Consider the following 20711-nt stretch of genomic DNA (forward strand, 5'->3'; position numbering starts at 1 on the left):
CTTCTAGTGAGGCCAGATTCTAAGCCAGCCACAATACTTACGTTTATCACCTTCCTATAGAATTCTCTTCACTGCTGTGAAAAAATGGAGTCTTTGAACTTAAGATGGCCTGTCAAAGTGGTTAAAAATGCCATTGTATAATGGAAGATTAGCAACATGCAATAATTTGCATTAATATTTCTCAAGTCACTCTATTTCACCCATTTTCATTGCCACTGATTTAGTTGAAGCCCTCACCACTTCCGTTATTGACTCTAGTGGATCCTAAATGATTGCCTTGCCTGCTGTCTTACCCTACGCATGCCCTCCGCCACATGACAGAGAGGTTTCCCAAGGTCACAGGCAGTCAGGTTATTCTCAGTAACTCTCTCTAATTGCCTTTGGAGGGTAGTGTCCAAACTCTCTGTTGCAGATTAGAGGCTCTGTCCTAACTCCCCACTTCTCTCCAAATGCAGATAAGTCTACTCAGCGAAGGGAATCTATGATCTTCAACATGGCCAGGCTTCTACTTCTTCATGTACAGAGAACACGTCATGCTCTATCCCTAAATTTCTGTCCGCCCTAATTGGCCTGCCTTTCATATTGGTAGGCCATGGCACTTACCATGTTGAGTTCTGCAGAATGTTAGTCTTGAAAGATGTTATCTGGGCCTGTTAAAAAAGACTTGGCCAAAGAAACTTGAGAAACTGATGGAGATTATTAAAGCACACTATCATACTAGAGTCTCTGAGATATCCTATTATAAAAAAGAAAGTGATTTTGCTAGTTTAACCAGTCATTTCCCAAACATAGCTGAACTCGGAATACAGTTTTTGGAAATACCTCTCAGTGTGTTTCATGGGTCAACAGTCTAGACAATTTATTTTTTTTCCTCCAACCAGATTTATTGAACACAACAAAACTCTGTGTACAAAATGACCTAGATCTGCTCCTTCAAAAACATGATCCTTTCTTACTAATATTTTGATAAGTCAGTCCATTGAGTGTCAAAATGCAGCTTACTCTATAATTAATAGCAAAGTGTCCAATGCACACTAAATAATTGGCCTAACCACTGGAACTTTAATAGTTCTGCAAGTTAATTAGCATCGGTAGGCTTGAGCCCCTATGACAGGCTGCTGGAGAACTCATGTCGAGGCCATTTTGCGCACTGCCACTGTGATGCCATCGTGTTTCTGGATCATGATGTTCCCATTATCTGATTCTAGATACACCATAGGGATATCAGTGGGGTCTGAGGTTAGCTGAGCTGCTGGATGGGCTGGAACTGATATCACCCCAGCATGTCCTCTGACTGGGTCCCCTGGCCAGATTAAGTTCTTGTGAATCTGTGTGTAAGACTCCAACAATGGATAGATTCTACACTGTGTCCTCCAAGTGCTGCTTCAAGGTCTCCTCGATCCCACTTGCTGTCTGCCCAGCCCCAGATCCCACAACACATCGCATCCTTTTCCACCCCAGGCCCAGATATAGATAGATAGATAGATAGATAGATAGATAGATAGATAGATAGATAGATAGAGGCACCTGAGTGGCTCAGTCAGTTGAGTGTCTGACTTCGGCTTAGGTCATGATCTCACAATTTGTGGGTCCAAGCCCCGCGTCAGGCTCCGTGCTGACAGCTCAGAGCCCGGAGACTACTTCAAATTCTGTGTCTCCCTCTCTCTCTCTGCCCCTCCCCTGGGCGCGCTCTCTCTCTCTCTCTCTCTCTCTCTCTCTCTCAAAAATAAATAATAAAATGATAAAAAATGTATATGTATTGTGTAATGTATTATGCAAACGTATAAAATTCGGTAAGTTCTTTTGTTTTACTTACGGCACACGGTCACCTCCCTTAGCAAAGTGTTCTATAACGTCGGCCAAGTTACTGATCATTTTCAAATTAGTCAAGATTCCTTAGGTTATAATTTACAGAAACCAAATTCAGATTAGTTTAAGCAAATGGAGGTTACAGCTCGAATAGTTGGCAAGCACAGTGGTAATGACAGTCTTCATTGTAACTCGGTGGTTCTCAATAGAGGGTGATTTTGCCCTTCCTCATCCCTCTCGCCAGGAGAAACTGGGCAAAGTCTGAAGGCATCCTTGTCCCAACTGCAGGAAAGTGGGTGCTTCTGGCATCTAGTGCCAGGTCGAGGTCAGCACAAGAGGCTGAGACTCTTCCCCCAATGAGGAAATATTTAGCCCAAAATGTCAGTGGTGCCAAAATTGAGAAACTCTGAGTATAATTAGGTCCAGACACTCCAAGTCATTAGGAATTCTTTAGTATTCTCCCCTCATGTCTTCGATCAAAGCTGGGTTTTCTCTTTGTGTGAATAGCCGGAAATATGGCTGCTGTCTACATCACATTCACTTACGTCCAATTCTATGACCTGATTAGGAGAAAAGTCTTCCTTAGTTTCGGGAAAATTTCAATCAGAATCAGTTTCAATCAGAAAAATACCAGAGAATTCATTGGATTGGTCCAAGTTCGATTGATCTTGTGATCATTGCAAAATCACTCCTGTAGATGTTACAATGTTCCCAGCATGGGCCATGTCCCCATCTTCAAGGTGAGGGGTGGCAAAACTCTATTAGTCAGACAAAAGCAACATTTATCACACTTTCTTGGAATTCACTTGCTTATTTTATTTTTTTTATTATTTTTTTTAATTTTTTTTTTCAACGTTTATTTATTTTTGGGACAGAGAGAGACAGAGCATGAACGGGGGAGGGGCAGAGAGAGAGGGAGACACAGAATCGGAAACAGGCTCCAGGCTCCGAGCCATCAGCCCAGAGCCTGACGCGGGGCTCGAACTCACGGACCGCGAGATCGTGACCTGGCTGAAGTCGGACGCTCAACCGACTGTGCCACCCAGGCGCCCCTCACTTGCTTATTTTAAAATAGAAACAATAATTTATGTCATGAACTATTGTGAGGCTTCTTTTTAATGCATGTAAAAAGTCTGACCGAATATTTGAAATATGGGAGATGTTTAATGGCAGATAATATGATTGATAGATATACTTTTAAAATATTTTTATTGTGGCAAGAACACTTAACATGAGATCTACCCTCTTGACATTTCTAAGTACACAATACGGTATTATTTACCATTGGCACAATGTTGAGTAGTAGATCTCGAGAATTTATTCATCTCACATGACTGAGATTTGATGCCCTTTGAACAACAGCTCCCTTTTTCCCTCTCCTTCATCCCTGGTAACCACCATTCTGCTGTTTCTATAAGCTCGCCTATTTTAAAGACCTCGTATATTGGGGCGCCTGGGTGGCGCAGTCGGTTAAGCGTCCAGCTTCGGCCAGGTCACGATCTCGCGGTCCGGGAGTTCGAGCCCCGCGTCGGGCTCTGGGCTGATGGCTCAGAGCCTGGAGCCTGTTTCCGATTCTGTGTCTCCCTCTCTCTCTGCCCCTCCCCCGTTCATGCTCTGTCTCTCTCTGTCCCAAAAATAAATAAACGTTGAAAAAAAAAATTAAAAAAAATAAAGACCTCGTATAAGTAACTTATACAGTATTTGTTATTCTGTGTCTGCCTATTTTACTTAGCACAACATCTTCCAGGTTTATCCTAATTGTCAGGATTTCCTTTGTTTTAAGCCTGAATAATTACTTACGTATATACTGTATTTTCTTTCTTTATCTGCCAACGAGCATTTAGGTTGTTTCTGTATCTCGGCTAGCGTGAACAATGCTTGCAATGAACATCAGAGTGCATATGTTTCCTCTAAATGCTGATTTCATAGTTTTTTGGATATATGCTCAGAAGCAGGATTGCTGGCTCATGTGGTCTATTTTTAATTTTGTGTGGAACCTCCAGACAGTTTTCCAGAGTGGCTGTACCAGTTTGCATTCCTACCCACCATGCATGAGGGTTCCAGTTTCTCCACATCCTCACCAACAGGTTTTGTGTTTTATTTGGTTTTGTTTTGATTTGAAAATAGCCATTCTAACATGTGAGATGATAGCTCTTTGTGGTTTTGATATGGGTTTCTCCAGAGATTAGTTATACTGAGGACCTTTGCATATACCTCTTGGCCATTTGTATTTCTTCTTTGGAGAAATATCCGTTGCCCAGTTTTTAATGGTGATTGGATTTTTTTTTCTCTTGAGTTGTAGGAGTTTCCTTATATATTTTGGATGTTAATCAGATGTATGGTTGGCAACTATTTTCTCTCAGGCTGTAGGTTGCCTTTCACTTTAATGTTGTCACACTTGTCTAATTTTGCTTTTGTTGATTGTGGTTTTGGTGTCCTATTGATTGGTAGATATTTAATGATTATGCAGATTAAAAGGCAGATAAGAAAGCAATATAGTCCATCTTTGATATGAAAAAAAAAAAAATCAGTATCCTATGCAGTCCAGAAATCAGAAAATACATTATTTCTATTTCAGTTTTGATTTTTATTTTCAAATATCAGCAATTGGGCATTTACATTTGCTTGCTTATGGAAATATAGCACAGGCTGATAAAATCTATCTTGTAGTTATAGTCTTAGGAGTCCACTTAAAGTTGTGAAATAGACACCGTTTGAAATGTTTGGTGTTAAGGCAGCTTTTAAATCCTCAGACCAATTAAGCCTAATTATTGAGTGAATAGTAATACTTTTCTTCAACAGTGTGAAGGTTGAATTAAAATCCATTTTCAAATTAGAAGGTAACACCTACTAACTGTCAATCAGTCAAGTGTTTGAGGATCGCGTTAGAAAAAAAAGATTAAAAATACTAAGTCAGGTCTTTCTTTTATTATGAGCATTATACTTAGATAATGCAAAAATCTTACATTTTTTTACCAGTACCATAGCAAGTCTAAGACAGACCTTTCTGAAACTCATAACCACGGTCCAGTGAAGGTTTCAAGCATATGTGAATTGGAGGTAACATACGGGCTTAGAATCCCAGAAACAGCCCATCAATTGTTGGGTGACTAACATCAAATCTCACTATTCTTCCTAGCTATATTAAAAATACATAGTATTTATTTTGTTTGACATGAGCTTTTGTGAGGAGCTACAAAACATAAATAGATAAGCACCTGGGTATAGAGATTTGTAGAGAGGAAAAAAACCTTATAATGGCAGTCAACAAAGAAAACCATCTTATTGGGTATAAAAACCACTGAGTAAGTACACACAGAGAACAATATATGAATAATATTCCAAGCTTCTGTGCTACAGAAATACTGAGCTCAAATTTTGCTCACTGGGGGATAGATGAGGATAGAGAGGTGCCATGCAGTGTGGCCAATATTAACCACATTTTCTGATGATCACTAAATAGGGAACAGGCTCAGTTTTATACTCAATTATATTTTTAATAAAGGCAGGCAACAAATTATAAAGAATAAGACAACAGTACTTATAGATTCCACCATCCCACCTCATTACCCACATGGATAGAATCACCTTGGGTTGTCCTCTCCAACTATACCGTCTCCCTGCCCTTGCTCTTGACTCAACATAGTGTTTCCAAGACTTCTTCATCTTAATATATGTAGCTTTAATTCAAACAATCTATGACTTCTTTTATAGAAAAGAGAGTCATTAATATCTCTGTACCAGCTGTCTGTATACCAGTCTGTGCTAAGCCAGTTTGCTTTTGTCTAATTTATATAAATTGCAATAAGCTTGAAAAATTGATATTATCTTTCACATTTTCCTTTCTTGCACATTTAGAAAAAATGAGTCTTACAGCATATAAACAACTTGACATGTTGCTTGGAATTATGTCCTAAGTTCATAGGACATAATTCCAAGCAACATATCAAGTGTAAATGTTTAAGAAGATACTCAGTTTTGGAGGATATATATGGGCTGTTCTTTCTATTACCAAATGGACTATACAAATATTTCTATTTTTCTAGGAAACAGAAGAAATAGTTGAATATTAGGAATTTCCATTTCAAACACTGAAGTTTTCAGGTTTAAAGAATCAGAAAGACTCTATTGTTATATGTTGCATATAAGAATTCCATCATAGCAGTCTTATACACAAAGTGAAGTAGAAAATAGAGCATATTACTTGACTATTCCACTCTACAAAATATTCAAATTGGCTGTCTACATGTGAGTTTGTGAATCCTGTGTATTCAAGCCCATAATGAAGGGGTATCATATACCATTTAAAATATGCTTTATTTAACACAAAAGAACATAATATGGCAACTGCTCCCACCCCCTAATATAGCCCATTAATACATTTTGATGGTGACGTCCTATGTTCATAACAGTCACTTTTTAACAATTCACATATCTAGATTGTGTATGATAAAATGTTTTAAAATGAATAATGTTTTTGTAGCAACGTGGATGCAACTGGAGAGTGTGATGCTAAGTGAAATAAGCCATACAGAGAAAGACAGATACCATATGGTTTCACTCTTATGTGGATCCTGAGAAACTTAACAGAAACCCATGGGGGAGGGGAAGGAAAAAAATAAAATAAAATGAATAATGACCACGGTGACAGCAAAATAAATAAAAATGATTAAATTCCTCCAAGTATAAATGTAAGAGATTGTAGCAAACTTGTTTTGGGTTGTGTTTTTTTATTCTTACCCTCCCCCCACTTCCTTCCAAAAAGTAATTTTCAGGCTGAGATTTGGGTTCATATGTCTACCAAGCCATGTATTAATAAATGGTTCACTTTTGGTATCCTATCTGTGTTCATAAGATGTGGGTGCAGTTCACATCCAGCTGCTTAATTTTCACTATGTCCTCTGTAAATTATCCATCCCCTTTCTAGGTCAAACAAAAAATATTTTCAAAGTGTATATGAAATAAGCTTTCTTCATAAGAAAAGAAAAATTTAAAACATTGATTTTTACATTCAGGTCAATACTTGCTCTTTTTCTGAAGGAAATTTTTAAAAAGTCACAGCAATAAGGAGAAAGTGGTCTAGAGCTAGTTTTCCTGCAATGAAACTATATTTAGCCCCCAAAATCTTCAAACAGCACCCCCACTATCAGGATCATAATCTGGGGCGCTAACTGCAAATCAAATGATGGATATTAAGATAAGTGGAGTTCTTCTTCCATCCCTGTGCTCAGTCACCTTCCCAATTTATTCTTTGGTGCCTGACATTCTGTTATTTAATATTCTGACTTTCAGTCAAACAAGAGGTTCTAACTGGCAGCCTCTGGACCTCAAATCTTGGCGGAAGTAGCAAAGGGGAACAGAGTTCTTAGCAAAGTGGCGAAGCATATCAAGGCTTCTACACAGGGAGACTAAATTAAAAGTGTATTTGTTTTCGCTAGAAGTATATTGTCTCAAAGTAGAGCCATGTGTCTAAACCTTGGCACTATTGACATTTTGGACCAGATCCTTTTTTGTCTTGGGAGGCTACCCTGTACCTGAGAGGACATCAGCAGCATCCCTGGCCTGTACCCACTGGCTGTCAGTAGCAACCCTAGCTGCCCCCTGGTAAGTTGAGACCACAAAAAATCTTTCCGGCCCTTGCCAAACGTCCGCTGCAAGACACATCACTCTTGGAGGGCAGACCACCCTGAGAATCGCTGACGTAGTCTTCACAAGAAACATGGACTAGAAAGACTTCCTCACTAGAACAATAGCGTCTGGTGGGCAAGGGGTTTGTCTGTTTCATCTAGACCATATCCCCGGCGCTTAGAACAGTACCTGCTATGTAGCAAGAAGTCAGGAAATATTTGGGAAAGACATGAATAATTGAAACCTTCGACCCAAATGATGCTCCGTCCATAAAAGAGAATACTAGCCAGCTGTTTCAAAGTGAGGGTGTCAATGTTTATTAATGTGGTTGGGTGCTCATGAAATATTAAGTGAAAAAAAAAGCCAATTACAAAGGTAGGCCTAATTTATTCCCATTCTACACTATGCAAAAATATATATCTTGAGGTATATACAAAAATTGTGGCTATACTAGGTGGCAGGATTGCAGACTATTTGTGTTTTCTTCTTATGCTTAATTATGCTTTATTATGTGCAATACGTTTATAATACAAAGTTCGGTTGTTAGTTTACAGACGACATAATAAAGAGCAGAGTAGGCCAAACACTCCGCAGAAAGTCCTTTCCTAACTCTAAATTGTGCATAATGAGGTTTCTGAAAACTAAACACACGAGGTGCCTGGCCTGAGAGGAATTAACTGTTCTCTGAACAAGCTGCTCTAGATACTGCCTGCTTCTAAAAATCGCTATCTCTGTGCTCAGAATTGTCTTGGGTACTGTGGAGACCCAGGAAGAAGTTCAGAATCTAATTGGGGGAAGGAAATAAGACCTAGACACAGGATACGATCAAAACAAAATAAAACAATATATAGCAATATGTTAAATTGTGTGCTACGAACCCTGCTTCAGGATTTCATGGAGGAGAAATGGGACTTCAGTTGAATTATCAAGGATGAGTAGACTCAGCTAAAAAACAAGGAGGGGCATTCTGGTGAGGGGCAAAGTGACAAATACTTTGAATGAGGGCACAAGGAGAAAAGGTGAGTACAGGTAGAAGGCATCAAAGATGCTGATCTCACTGGAACAGAGAGGTGTAACGACCACCTGCCAACAGAGATTCAACTGGCATCTTGGGAGGGACAATCCTCTGTTAAGGAGAAACGTTCCAGGCGTTACTAGAGCTTTGTGTACCTGTGAACCCTAGCGCCAATGGCAGAAACACCCATTCTCAGCAAAGACAATGGTACACAGGCTATAGATGCCCTTCGAGGCGTTGGCCCAGCAATTTTTGCCCATTTATTCTGTTTCTTTGTGACCGTGACTAACACCCAGTCATTATAACAAGGAGATGTGGACATCTTCTAATGTGCTCTCTAGAGGGTGATACCACCCCAGTCGAGAATTGCCAAGGGTCGACGACCTATGTTAGGAGGTTTTAGGCCGGTTGTGTGTTCCCTCCACTTCCTACCCAATTTCATGTGATTTCTATGCAAGTTGCAAGCCTCATTGTGGGGGAAGAGACCCTTCAGTCAAATCCATGGGATTGGAATTTAGGCTGCCTTTCATGCTGTGCATACAATTTTAGGCAAATTTTTCTATCCAATTCTCTATTTTCTCATATATAAGACAGGGATCAAATGAATGAGCATGTTATGGGTTGCACACTGCATTGCCCAAAAAAGATATGTTGAAGTCTTAATCCTCTAACGAGGCGACTTCTGAGCCAAGACCTGGTGAGGAGAAACCATCAATGCTAAGATCAGGAAGCAAGGTGTACCAGGCTTGGATGGGGGCTGCTAGTGCCAAGAGGGAAAGAGCTTGGGACTCAGGAGGACAGATACAAGTCCATTGTGACTTTTGTCCAGGTGGCACATGGTAGACTAGCATGTAACTAATTGAGAATTAGTGATATTATGAAAGACTTGGGGCAGGGGTCATTTGACACAGGTTGGATAAAATGTGTTATGTAGTGAAAGGCATTTGGATGGTCTTCAGGTGAAGGAAAGGAAAATAAGAGAGCCTAAGTGGTGGGGGGGGGGGTAAAAAATGAAAATTCCAAGGAGAGGACTCATTTCTAGGGATATTTAACCTTACAAATTGTTATAAATAATTTTTCAAACAATTCAGTTGCCTGCACGGATCTAACCTACATCATTGGCGGAGGTTGTAAAACACAGCAGCTAAAAGCAGAATCGGGGGACCAGATATTAACCTCATGTCTGTCATGTAAAAGAGCTTGGCCTTGGGCAAGTTCCTCATATTTAAGCTTCAGTTTCCCAGTCTCTAAGATGAGGCTTTCCTGAGATACCTCATAGCCTCCAACCCAATAAACACTTGAAATGTTAGTGATTTTTATAAACCCTTGCTATGGACATCAACCTATAGAATCTATCACAGAGGGTTTTGCACGTGGTACTTGCAAATCTAGATTGTTTGGGGGTGATTGGGACCACATCTGTCATTCATCACCATTTTTTCCAGTCTGGGCCATAGGAGGCCATCAATTTTGCACTCAGTAGACCATCAATAAATACTTAAACTAATGAAAGAAGCTGGTACTCATAATTGATGAATTACTCAGCTGAACCATTTACCTGCTGATTTCCAGGGATCTGTAGCCCATACATGATATGTCCTTTCATATTTATTCTCAATTAGATGATGATCTTCAAAAGGCCCTCTGAATTAAACCATTATTGTTTGCATCCAATTTGAACATTCTGTGAATGAGAAGCTTCAGGGTCAAAGGGGAGGTGTAGTCTGTCATGTATAGGTTTTGTATCTCTCTGAGTGAGACAATCTATTTTTGATAGAAGGCATCTACTTCTATAGAGCCATGGCTGGGTTGTGTAAAGTATCCATGCATATTTCATATTCTCTATAATCCGAGTTTTAGAAATGAAAAATGAAGGTTGTGCTGTCAAACTCAGAATTTGGCTAGACGTTTTGACACAAAAGCTGTCGACAAAGAGAATTAATGTACCCAGAGTGAAGTAGACATAGCAGCAGTTCAAAGGTACCTTCAGAAAGAACGTCCATAACTCAACAATGTCTTACACGTAGTAGGTAGCCATTAAAAGAACTTCGGTGTCAAAGGTAACAAACAATAATATTACATAGTATTGAAACAAGGGTGTCTTGAGAATAAGGTAATTCAGACTATTCATTTTCCAAGCTATGTTTCTTTGAGACAGATTCTTACTCTGTAGACAATCTCAGGGTTCACATCTCCACCAAGACTTGTCTTGTGGGACTGTTGTTAGTATTGCATTAGAGAATGTGGAGCACACACATAGTAAGTACTCCATGCGCTTTTGGTTCTATTATTGTCATGGTTATTTTTATTATTAAATGGTCACCAATTTAATCATAAACATTATATTTCACTCAGAAGAGTGGGTAACAGATTTCTGATTCAACTATAACAGAATAATGTGTCTCATCCCCCTTTCCCCACCAAACAGAACAATAAAACTGGATAAAGTATGTGAGGGCTTCAATTCAATTCAGCCATTGACATAGAATCATCAAAAGCATTGAACAAAATCAGAGACTTCCTCAATCTGTTAAATTTCCTGAGGGGGATATATGAAAAATACACAAGTACCATTGTAAAGATATCTCTCAAAGATCTATCATGAAAGACAGAACAAGTTTTCCGTAATATTGAGAACACCCAATTTTATTCATCTTGCTACTGGAGGTACCAGTAAGTGTGATAATGCCTAAGTAAATAAATATATATGCAAATATGTGAAAAAAAGTAATAAAAGAAAGGAAAGCTATAAACATTAAAAATAAGTAAAATGGGGGCACCTGGGTGGCTCAGTTGGTTAAGTGTCTGACTTCAGCTCAAGTCATGATCTCACCGTTTATGGGTTCAAGCCCCACATCGGGCTCTGTGCTGACAGCTCACAGCCTGGAACCTGCTTCAGATTCTGTGTCTTCCTCTCTCTCTTCCCCTCCCTCACTCCTGCTCTGTCTCTCAAAAATAAATTAAACATTAAAAGAAATTTTTAAATTATCTTTATTTACAGATGACATAATTGTTTATGTAGGGGCACCGGACTGGCTCAGTCAGAAGAGGATGTGACTCTTGATCTCAGGGTTGTGAATGCTAGGCTCATGTTGGGTGTAGAGATTACTTTAAAATAAATAGTAATTGTTTATGTAGATATTTCTAAGGCTACTGAATCTAATAAGGGGATTTAACAAGATTGCAAGATCCAGTGTTAATATATGAAAAGAAAATGTATTTCTATATACTTGCCCAAAATTGGAATTTATTTTTAAATACTAATTACAGTAGCATCAATATAGATAAAATAGTGATAAATTTTATGAAAGATGTGCAAGACTCCTCTACTGAAAACTACAAAGTATTGCTAAAAATAAAATTAATATCTAAGTAAATAGACATATCTGTATGTTAAGACCCTGTATTGTTAACTGTCAACTTTATCTAGAGAATAAATGCAATCCTAATCATAATCTCAGAATTTTTATGGTGGTTGTTAATTTGACAGATTCTAAAATTAAAAAAAAATTGATGTTTATTTATTTTTGAGAGAGAGACAGAATGCGAGAGGATTAGGGGCAGAAGAGAGGGAGACACAGAATGTGAAGCAGGCTCCAGGCTCTGAGCTGTCAGCACAGAGCCCCACATGGGGCTCGAACCTCACAAGCTGTGATATCATGACCTGAGCTGAAGTCGGATGCTCAACCGATTGAGCCACCCAGGCGCCCCATCAGATTCTAAAATTTATATAGAAATGCTTAAGGTCTAGACCTTAACCTAGACTGAGACCAAAAAAAAAAAATATATAAACATAGCAAAGATTGGGGCCTGGATGGCTCAGTCAGTTAAGCAGTCGACTCTCAGTTTTGGCTTAGGTCATGATCTCATGGTTGCGTGATTGAATCCTGCATCCGGCTCCACATTAAGTGTGGAGCCTGCTTGGGATTCTCTCTCTCCCTTTCTGTCTCTGTCCCTACCCTGCCCGTGTTCTCTCTCACGCATGTGTGCGCTCTCTCTCAAAATAAACTTAAAAAAATAGCAAAGACTTTCCCTTACCTGATTTTAAGACTTGCCATAATTCTACAGTAATTAACCTAGCATGGCATTGGTACAAAAATAGATAAATGAATCAAGAGATCTGAATAGAGAAACCAGAAATAGATATGCGTGTATGGTTAATCGATTATTTTAGCAAAACTGCCAAAACATTTCAATGCGGAAAAGAGCATCTGTTCAATGAATGATGCTGTGACAATTGGAGATATAGATGGAACAAAAGATCAACCTTGATGCCTTCTTCACTTCCTATGCAAAAATTAAGTCAAGATAAACATAGACTTAATATATGAGCTAAAACTCATATATATATATATGAGCTAATATATATATATAAACTCATATATATAAACTTTATATATATATAACTTTATATATATAACTTTATAAGTTATATATGTTATTTATAAGTTATGTATATAATTTTATATATATATAAACTCATATATATAAACTTTATATATATATGTGTGTATATATATATATATATATATAAACTCATATATATAAAGATGAGCTAAAACTGTAACACTTTTAAAATAAAGCATAATAAATATCTTTATGACCTTGGTTTAGGCAAAAATTTCTTAGGACACAGAAACACTAAGCATCCAGGCAAAAATCTGATAAATTTGACTTCTGTTCATTAGACATTATTAAGAAAATTAACACACATGCCATGGCTAGGAGAACATATGCAAAACAAATGAAGAAATCCTACAACAATAATAAAGAAGGGAAAAACCCAATAATAAATACAATATCAGGTATTTCACAAAAGAAGACAAGAACAATGATCAGTATGTACATGAAAAAAATGCTCATGTCATTAGCCATCAGGGAAAAATGCAAACTAAAGCTACAATGAGACACCACTGTATATGCACTTGATAGACTGACTCCCCAATCTAACCACTAGATGTTGGCAAGGGTCCATAGCAACTGAAACTCTCATACATGTTTGGAAGGAGTGTAAAAATGTACAACCATCTTGAGGACAGTTGGCACTTTCTTATAAATAAACCGTACACCAATTCTGTGACCTTGCAACTCCACGCTTAGGTATTTCCCTGAGTAAATAATTTCACCTGGTGAATATTCAAGAATGTTCATAGCAATTTTGCTCATATCCCCAGATTGGAAATACTCCATACATCCATCATCAGAAGAATGGAATTATCTTTAAGTGTCAGATCCATGCTACTTAGCAATAAAAGGAGCAAAGTAATATACGTTACAACATGGATATACCCCCCACCACCACCACCACCAAATAGAGTGTTGAATGAGAAATGCCAGATCAAAGTGAATACATGCTGGATAATCCCAGTATATAAAGTACTAGAATAGTTAAATATTAGTCCACTTTTGTAAAGATTAGAACAATGGCTGCTTCTGAATTAGTGGTCAAGAATGGACTGGAAAGGCACAAGGGAATCCTTCAGGATGACAAAAATGTTCTGTATCTCTATAGAGATATGCATTACATAGTATATGCATTTATCAACTCTTACTGAATTTGTGGTACTAAGAGTTATGGTCTTTGTCCTAGTTCTGACACAGAGCTCCTCAAACCTTTGGAATAATCTGAGTGGTGGGAGCAATAAAAGTGTCCTTTGTTGTGTTAATGATAGCTTTGGATTGCACCTAAGGATGGAGGCTGGTTGCTAGAGAAGCCACTTTCAGCCCCCCTTTTAGTCACTTTTCAGTACCACCTCAGAGCCTCTGTGGAGAAGAAAGGGGGTAAAAGTTCAATCAATCACCAAAGACCAGTGACTTAATCAATCATGCCTATGCAATGAAGCCTCCCTATAAACCCAAAAGGACCAGAGTCAGAGGGTTTCTGTGTTGGTAAAACACTTGGAGATTTGGGGACAGTGGCAGGCATGGAGACAGCATGGCAGCCCTGTGCCCTTTCCCCTTACTTTGCCTTATGTTTCTCCTCCATCTGGCTTTTCTGGGCTATTTGCTTTTATTATAAACTGGTAATAGAGTGAGTAAAATGTTTCTCTGAGTTCCATGAGCTGCTACTCTAGCAAAGTAATCATACCCAAGGGGAGGGTCATCAGGACATCTGATCTATATAGCTGGTGGGCCAGAAACACAGGTGATAACCTGGACTTGAAGTGATGTCTGGTGTCTTAAGAGAAGGAGGGGGAGGGTCAGTTTTATAGGACTGATGCTACCTCTGGTAGACAGTGTTAGAATTGAATTGAATTGTAGGACACCCAGCTGGTGATAGAATTGAATTGTAGGGCACCCAGCCAGCCGCATACTATAACGACATTAACATGGCCCATGAAAAGCCCACTTGAAGAGGAATGGAGACCCCTGGCCATAGCCAGCATTAGCGGGAGTCTACCTCCCCATATCAACTTGTTGGAAGTGGGTTCAAAATCTCAGAATTACACACTGAAGATTTGTGTATTTCACTCTGTAAATATGCATCTAAAAATGGATAGAAAAGTATTATACTTAAGACATTATTATTTAATTCCAAATAAGACATTTTACAGACCATCCTGAAATTCAGTAGTGTTGTCCACAGAGAGGATGAGAGTTATGTTTACATTTTGTGGTTACTCCTGGATTTCAGATGTCTTTAGAATTCATGTATTCTGTTGAAAGGCCAAACTTCACACCCAAGATTAGTTATTCCCATTTGTCTTTGGTATGAAAATAGAGGGCAACCTGCTGTGGGTATTCATTCCATTTATCCTATATTACTACGTTCTCTAGGAGAAGCTAAAAGTAAATATTCCTAGAATGATAGACTTAATAGAAATGTTAATAGACATAATGAAATATTTGAAATAAACATTTACTCAGAATTATTATATACGTGAGAAAGAGTTATTTTGCCTAAATGAATTTTCACGATAATATAAAGTTTGCCCTTAAATGTGCCAAAATATGTTTTCTATTAACCTTTATTTAGAATAATCACACTAAGTGCCAGGCGATAACCTCACTGCTTCATTTCCCAGTAACCTGCGGATTTACAATGTTAGCCGCACTCTCTTCTGCCATCACTTTGCAAATGAGGAAGCTGGGGCCCTTGACCACTAGGCTGTACAGAGACTGAGTTTATGATTTAGACTGGTTCTCAGTACCTGCTTATACATCTAAGTGACTAGTACTCCAAGATAAATGAGCTCATCAAATTTAGGAGTGTTTTATAGACATAGATTGCTGTTTTCAAGGCCTGTGGGCATGGAATGAAGGAGAGATCTGTTCTCGACTTCTTGAAAAACAGGATTGGCAAAGGTGATGTTTTTCTTTATAAAGTTACGCAATTCCAAGTGTATGGGTTTCCTGGGTTCAAATTATGACCCTAAGCAACTCTTTATGGCATTCCCAAGAGGATGCATTGCGGGTTTTTTTTCCAGATGATGACAGGGAAAATCTTCTTTTGAAATACCAGAAAAGGCAGAATTAATAAAATATCAGTAGCACTAAAATTTATTAATTAATTAGGGAAGAAAGAAAAGAAAAACAGCAATTCCCAGACATTACCTCATTTATCCTGTGTTGGAACTCAGTTCAGACAATTGTGGCTCAGTGGGTGAAACTACCTGCAAAAAATCACTCATACACTAAGAGGTGAAATCAGGATTTGAACTTACATTATTTTGACCCCATGTCCTGTGTTGGTATATTCGCCATTTAAAATATTTTAATAGGAGCGCCTGGGTGGCTCAGTTGGTTAAGCATCTAACTTTGTCTCAGGTCATGATCTCTCAGTTCATGAGTTCGAGCCCCCAAGTTCGGCTCTGTGCTGAAAGCTCGGAACCTGGAGCCTTCTTCACATTCTGTGTCTCCCTCTCTCTCTGCCCCTCCCCTGCTTGCGCTCTCTCTCTCTCTCTCTCAAAAATAAATAAACATTAAAAAATATTTTATCAACCTCACTTGATTGCCATTCTCTCATAAGCTTAAGAATTACTTGATATTAACCTCTTTACCTTTTATTCTTCCTGACACATTATTTTTAAACATGGAAAGGAGAATAAAATGCACACCAAGGAGCCAAAGTTATTAAGTCTAGTTAACCCTATGATTTTTGTCCTCCACAGCTTCTTCTTAAGAAGACAACTCAATGAGTTGAAAAATTCCTACCGATAAAATAGAAGTTGTTAATAATGGCATTTAACATTAAGCTTTAGCTTTTCACATTTGAGTTGTTGGACATCAAGATTCCAGTCTAGTCCCTAATCTCCCTCTCTCTGCTTTCTCTGGGTGACCTCACTCAGGTCCATGGGCCATGTTGTTATATACATGCCACTTGATTTCAAATCCTACCCCCCCCCATTTGTCTTCTTGGTGCTCCAGTTCCTTGACTCTAACCATTTCTTCGTTCAGAAATGTTACTAGTGTCTAGAATTCAACAAGTCCAGAAATGAACTCAGTCACCTCTCTGCAAAACATATGTTATAAATTTGGTAAAGAAAGAATTTGAAGACCGTGAAAGAGGGAGAGAGATAAGGAGGGAAAGGGGAGGGAAGGGGAGGGAGAAGGGAGGGAGGAAGGAAAGACGAATTTCACATTCCATGTTTCTCTTTTCAGTGAAGAACACCATCAGCCATCCTGTGGCCAGCATTTGACTATTTCTCATTCCATGTAGCCAATTAATCACCAATACCTACTGACCACATTCTATATGTTTCTCCAATATTTATCCTTTTCCCCACTGCCTTTGCCACTAATATACAGTCTCTGGCATCTATCTTCAGGAATCAGTCCACCAGCTTTCTAAAGAGGTTTCTATCTTTTCTTGTCCACTTGTCCAAACCTAGCTCCATGCTGTAAAGCAAGTGAATATTCAAAAATGAAAATCTGAGGTGCCTGGGTGGCTCAATCGGTTAAATGTCTGACTCTTGATTTTGGCTCAGGTTGTGAACTCATGGTTCATCAGATTGGGCCCAGCATCAGAGTCTGTGCTGATGGTGTGGAGCCTGCTTGGAATCCTCTCTCCCCCTCCCTCTCTGCCCCTCCCCAGCTCGTGAATGCTCATGCATGCTCTCTCTCTCTCTCTCTCAAAAATAAATACATAAACATTAAAAGAAGGTGAAAATCTGAACATGCCATTCCCTTGTTTCTGGTATGGCATGGGGTTTATGGCAGGGACTATGGAGCCAGACTACTTGGGTGTGATCCTGGCTGTCATGACCTTGAGGAAGTTAGTTTACCTCTCCATGCATCAATTTTCTTTTCTGTAAAATGGGGGTAATGATAAGCATACCTACCTCATGTAGCTGTTATGAGATTGAATGAGTTAATACTTGAAAAGCATACTATTTAAGAACTATATAGATGTTAGTTCTTTATTATTATTATTATTATTATTATTATTATTATTATTATAACTAAAAACCCTCAATAAAGCCCAAACTCTATTACAGGCCTTACCAGGTTCTTTGTGGTCTGACCACCATGTACCTCGCTAATCTAATTCTCTTACCTCTGGCTATTCCTTTATTTCTGGAACATGCTTTTCTTACCATCTACCTCCTCTTCTTGGTAGAAGTCTCAGTATAGATATTCTTTCCTCCTAGAAACTGTTCTTGAACCCCTAGTCTGGGTCAGATGCCCAGTGATACTGTGGCACTGCATAGATGCTCTATCATCAGTTACTACATTCTACAGAACACGCAACTGATCATTTACATGCCTGTTGTTACCACTAAATGGGTAAATACCATGAGGATGGGCATCCCCCCTTCCTTGTATTCTTTTGCATAATATCTGTTACAGAGTAAGTCGTTAATAAATATTTATTGAATTTGCTAAATGGATGGACTTTGTGTATTTTCTGACTGCACAGATGTTCACACCCTAATATGCGCTGTACTATGTCTGGTTTCTAGCGGAAAATATAAAGAAAATAAACAGATCCCTTAATAGTCAAGTTGGTAGGTTGGTGGGTGAAGGTGAGACACCTTCTCCCCACCCCCAACAGCTTGCTTTTGGTTCCAGATTTCTGGACTCATGGTGAGAAACTAGCCAGAGTCAAAATCTTGATTAGATTTTCTCTCATTCACATTGGAGAATCATTCTGACTGTTGATTTCCCCAAAGTTAATAAAATCACTGTATCTCATAACCATTTTGTTGTAGATTATCACAGTCTCAAGACTCAGAGATTACTGAGAAATTATAATTTGAAGAGCTATGATTTATCAGTTATATCAGTTTTACTTAAATAAACAAGAGAAACATGTAAGATTCCCCTTAAATTAATTTACAATTCCAAAGAAATTTCCACAGATATGTGTGAGGAACAGTCATAATCATTTAATTATGCTTCCGGTATATTAAAACCACTGTTAATGTTTGCTTGAATCATTTTCTCTTCTTGAATTGCCAGTGGTGATACAAACCCAATACCACATTATATGTGAAAGTACGGGGAGAATTTTTCTTCAGTGGTCCCAGTGGTAGTGAATTAAACTGCTAAAAAGTATAATAAGTACTTCTGAGTTATAGCAACATTTTCTGAGCTAATTTTCAAGATATTAAGTTACTGCAATTTTTTTTTTTGCTGAAACAAAGGAAAATAAAAAGAATAGAATTGGATATGAGCTGTTATAAAATATGATTTGATCAAGAATAGGAAAATTTTAAATGCAAAAAAGATTGCCCCACAGTCTCTACACTGTCTGCAAAGATAAGTAGTGAGAGAAGATTCCATAAATTTTTCTAAACACATCTCCCAGTTTTCTGTCAATTGAATGGACAAATTAAAAAAAAAAAAAAAAAGACCTGGAATAACAAACCATCTTTTTCCTTTCTTCCGTACTGTCCCTGAGGCCACTTTAATCCTGTATGTGTTAAGAATAGCCCCCCAAATGAGTAAGAATTTTCCAAGGAGAAATCTTATTTCAGTTTTCTTCATTCAATGCCTATCTCCATATCATCCTGATTCTCATCTTACAAAATTATTTTATGTCTTTCTTAATAACAGCACATTGGTGATTTTGATAACCAACCTGCCTACCTACGTTCCTTCCTTCCTTCCTTCCTTCCTTCCTTCCTTCCATCCATCCATCCATCCATCCATCCATCTGTCCATCTTTGACACAGCCTGGTACTCTGCTGCCAATTTGTTTATGACCCTTAATTTCCCCTCAGTGAATCACGGTTCACACCAGGGGAGCCTAAGTGTGGTGATGCTTCTCTCCATCTGTTGTTTGTCATGTTAAATTTAGATATCTCTGGCAGTGCCCAGATCTGATAATGATAGGTGAGGGCGTGTTATATATGTGCTAACAGAAAGGTATTTTATAATTCCTGCCTGCAATGAGTAATTTTCTTCCCACTTCAGTTGTTCTTGCTTGCAATAAACCTTAACTACAAAATGCTCAGCTGGAATTACTAACAAAATAACCTTTTCAAGTGGTGTCTTTTTTCTTTTCTGGTATCATTTGAAGCATGATGCCCAGTGAGACAGAACTTTGCTCTTTTTTCTTTTCTTCTCTTTTCTCTTTTCTTCCTTTCTCCTTCCTTTCTTCCTCCCTCCCTCCCTCCCTCCCTCCCTTCCTTCCTTCCCTCCCTCCCTCCCTCTCTTCCTTTCCTTCCTCTTTCTTTCTACCTACCTCCCTCCCTCCCTACCTATCTCTCTATCAAAGAACTTACACTTAAAAAGTCCTTGCTTATTTCCATTTCTAGAGATAATACCATCTATTTATCTTGGTGTAAAATTTCTTTTTTCCCACCTTATAGTTTAAGGAGAAAGTAGACAAATTGTATATGGAGCCCAGGGAAAGGATCATGATCCAGATTGTCTTCCCTTGAGTTTCCATGTTATTAAACATGTCAGAAGGAACTATGACTAAGACCCACTGGCAGGAGACAAAACACAAATCCCTAAAGGGTTCTAGCCATAATGAACTAGACTGAATGTCCCAGAAAAGACACCAACTCATAAGTTTTCCTGTCGAGACATACAACAGGTGAGTTATACTTGTTCTCTTCCCATCGCAGTTACTCAGGCACATTGAGTGTGGTTGGGAGAAGACCAATGTGTCATCTGTTTTATATCTAAAACTAGATGGCTGGCCTGCCTGATGGGGAACAATGACACACAGAGGCAGTAGCAGCAGCAGTGGAGAATGGAATCTCACCTCCCTTCTGTGACCACCATTAGCACACCAAAGCTGCTGGGTCCTAAGAGTGAGTCCTTAAGAAACAAAGAGTGGAATTACCCAAATCAGTGAGAGGATGGC

The 20711-nt window shown here is 38.6% G+C and overlaps 1 pseudogene; it reads right to left on the reverse strand.

The window, feature by feature from the left end:
* Positions 1–1127: 1127 nt before the first annotated feature.
* Positions 1128–1446, reverse strand: LOC121019922 (ragulator complex protein LAMTOR5-like; annotated as a pseudogene).
* Positions 1447–20711: the final 19265 nt, after the last annotated feature.

The sequence above is a fragment of the Herpailurus yagouaroundi genome, unplaced genomic scaffold (genome assembly GCF_014898765.1).
Source record: "Herpailurus yagouaroundi ecotype Mexico unplaced genomic scaffold, PumYag 246, whole genome shotgun sequence".
In the NCBI taxonomy this organism is placed as follows: domain Eukaryota; kingdom Metazoa; phylum Chordata; class Mammalia; order Carnivora; family Felidae; genus Herpailurus; species Herpailurus yagouaroundi.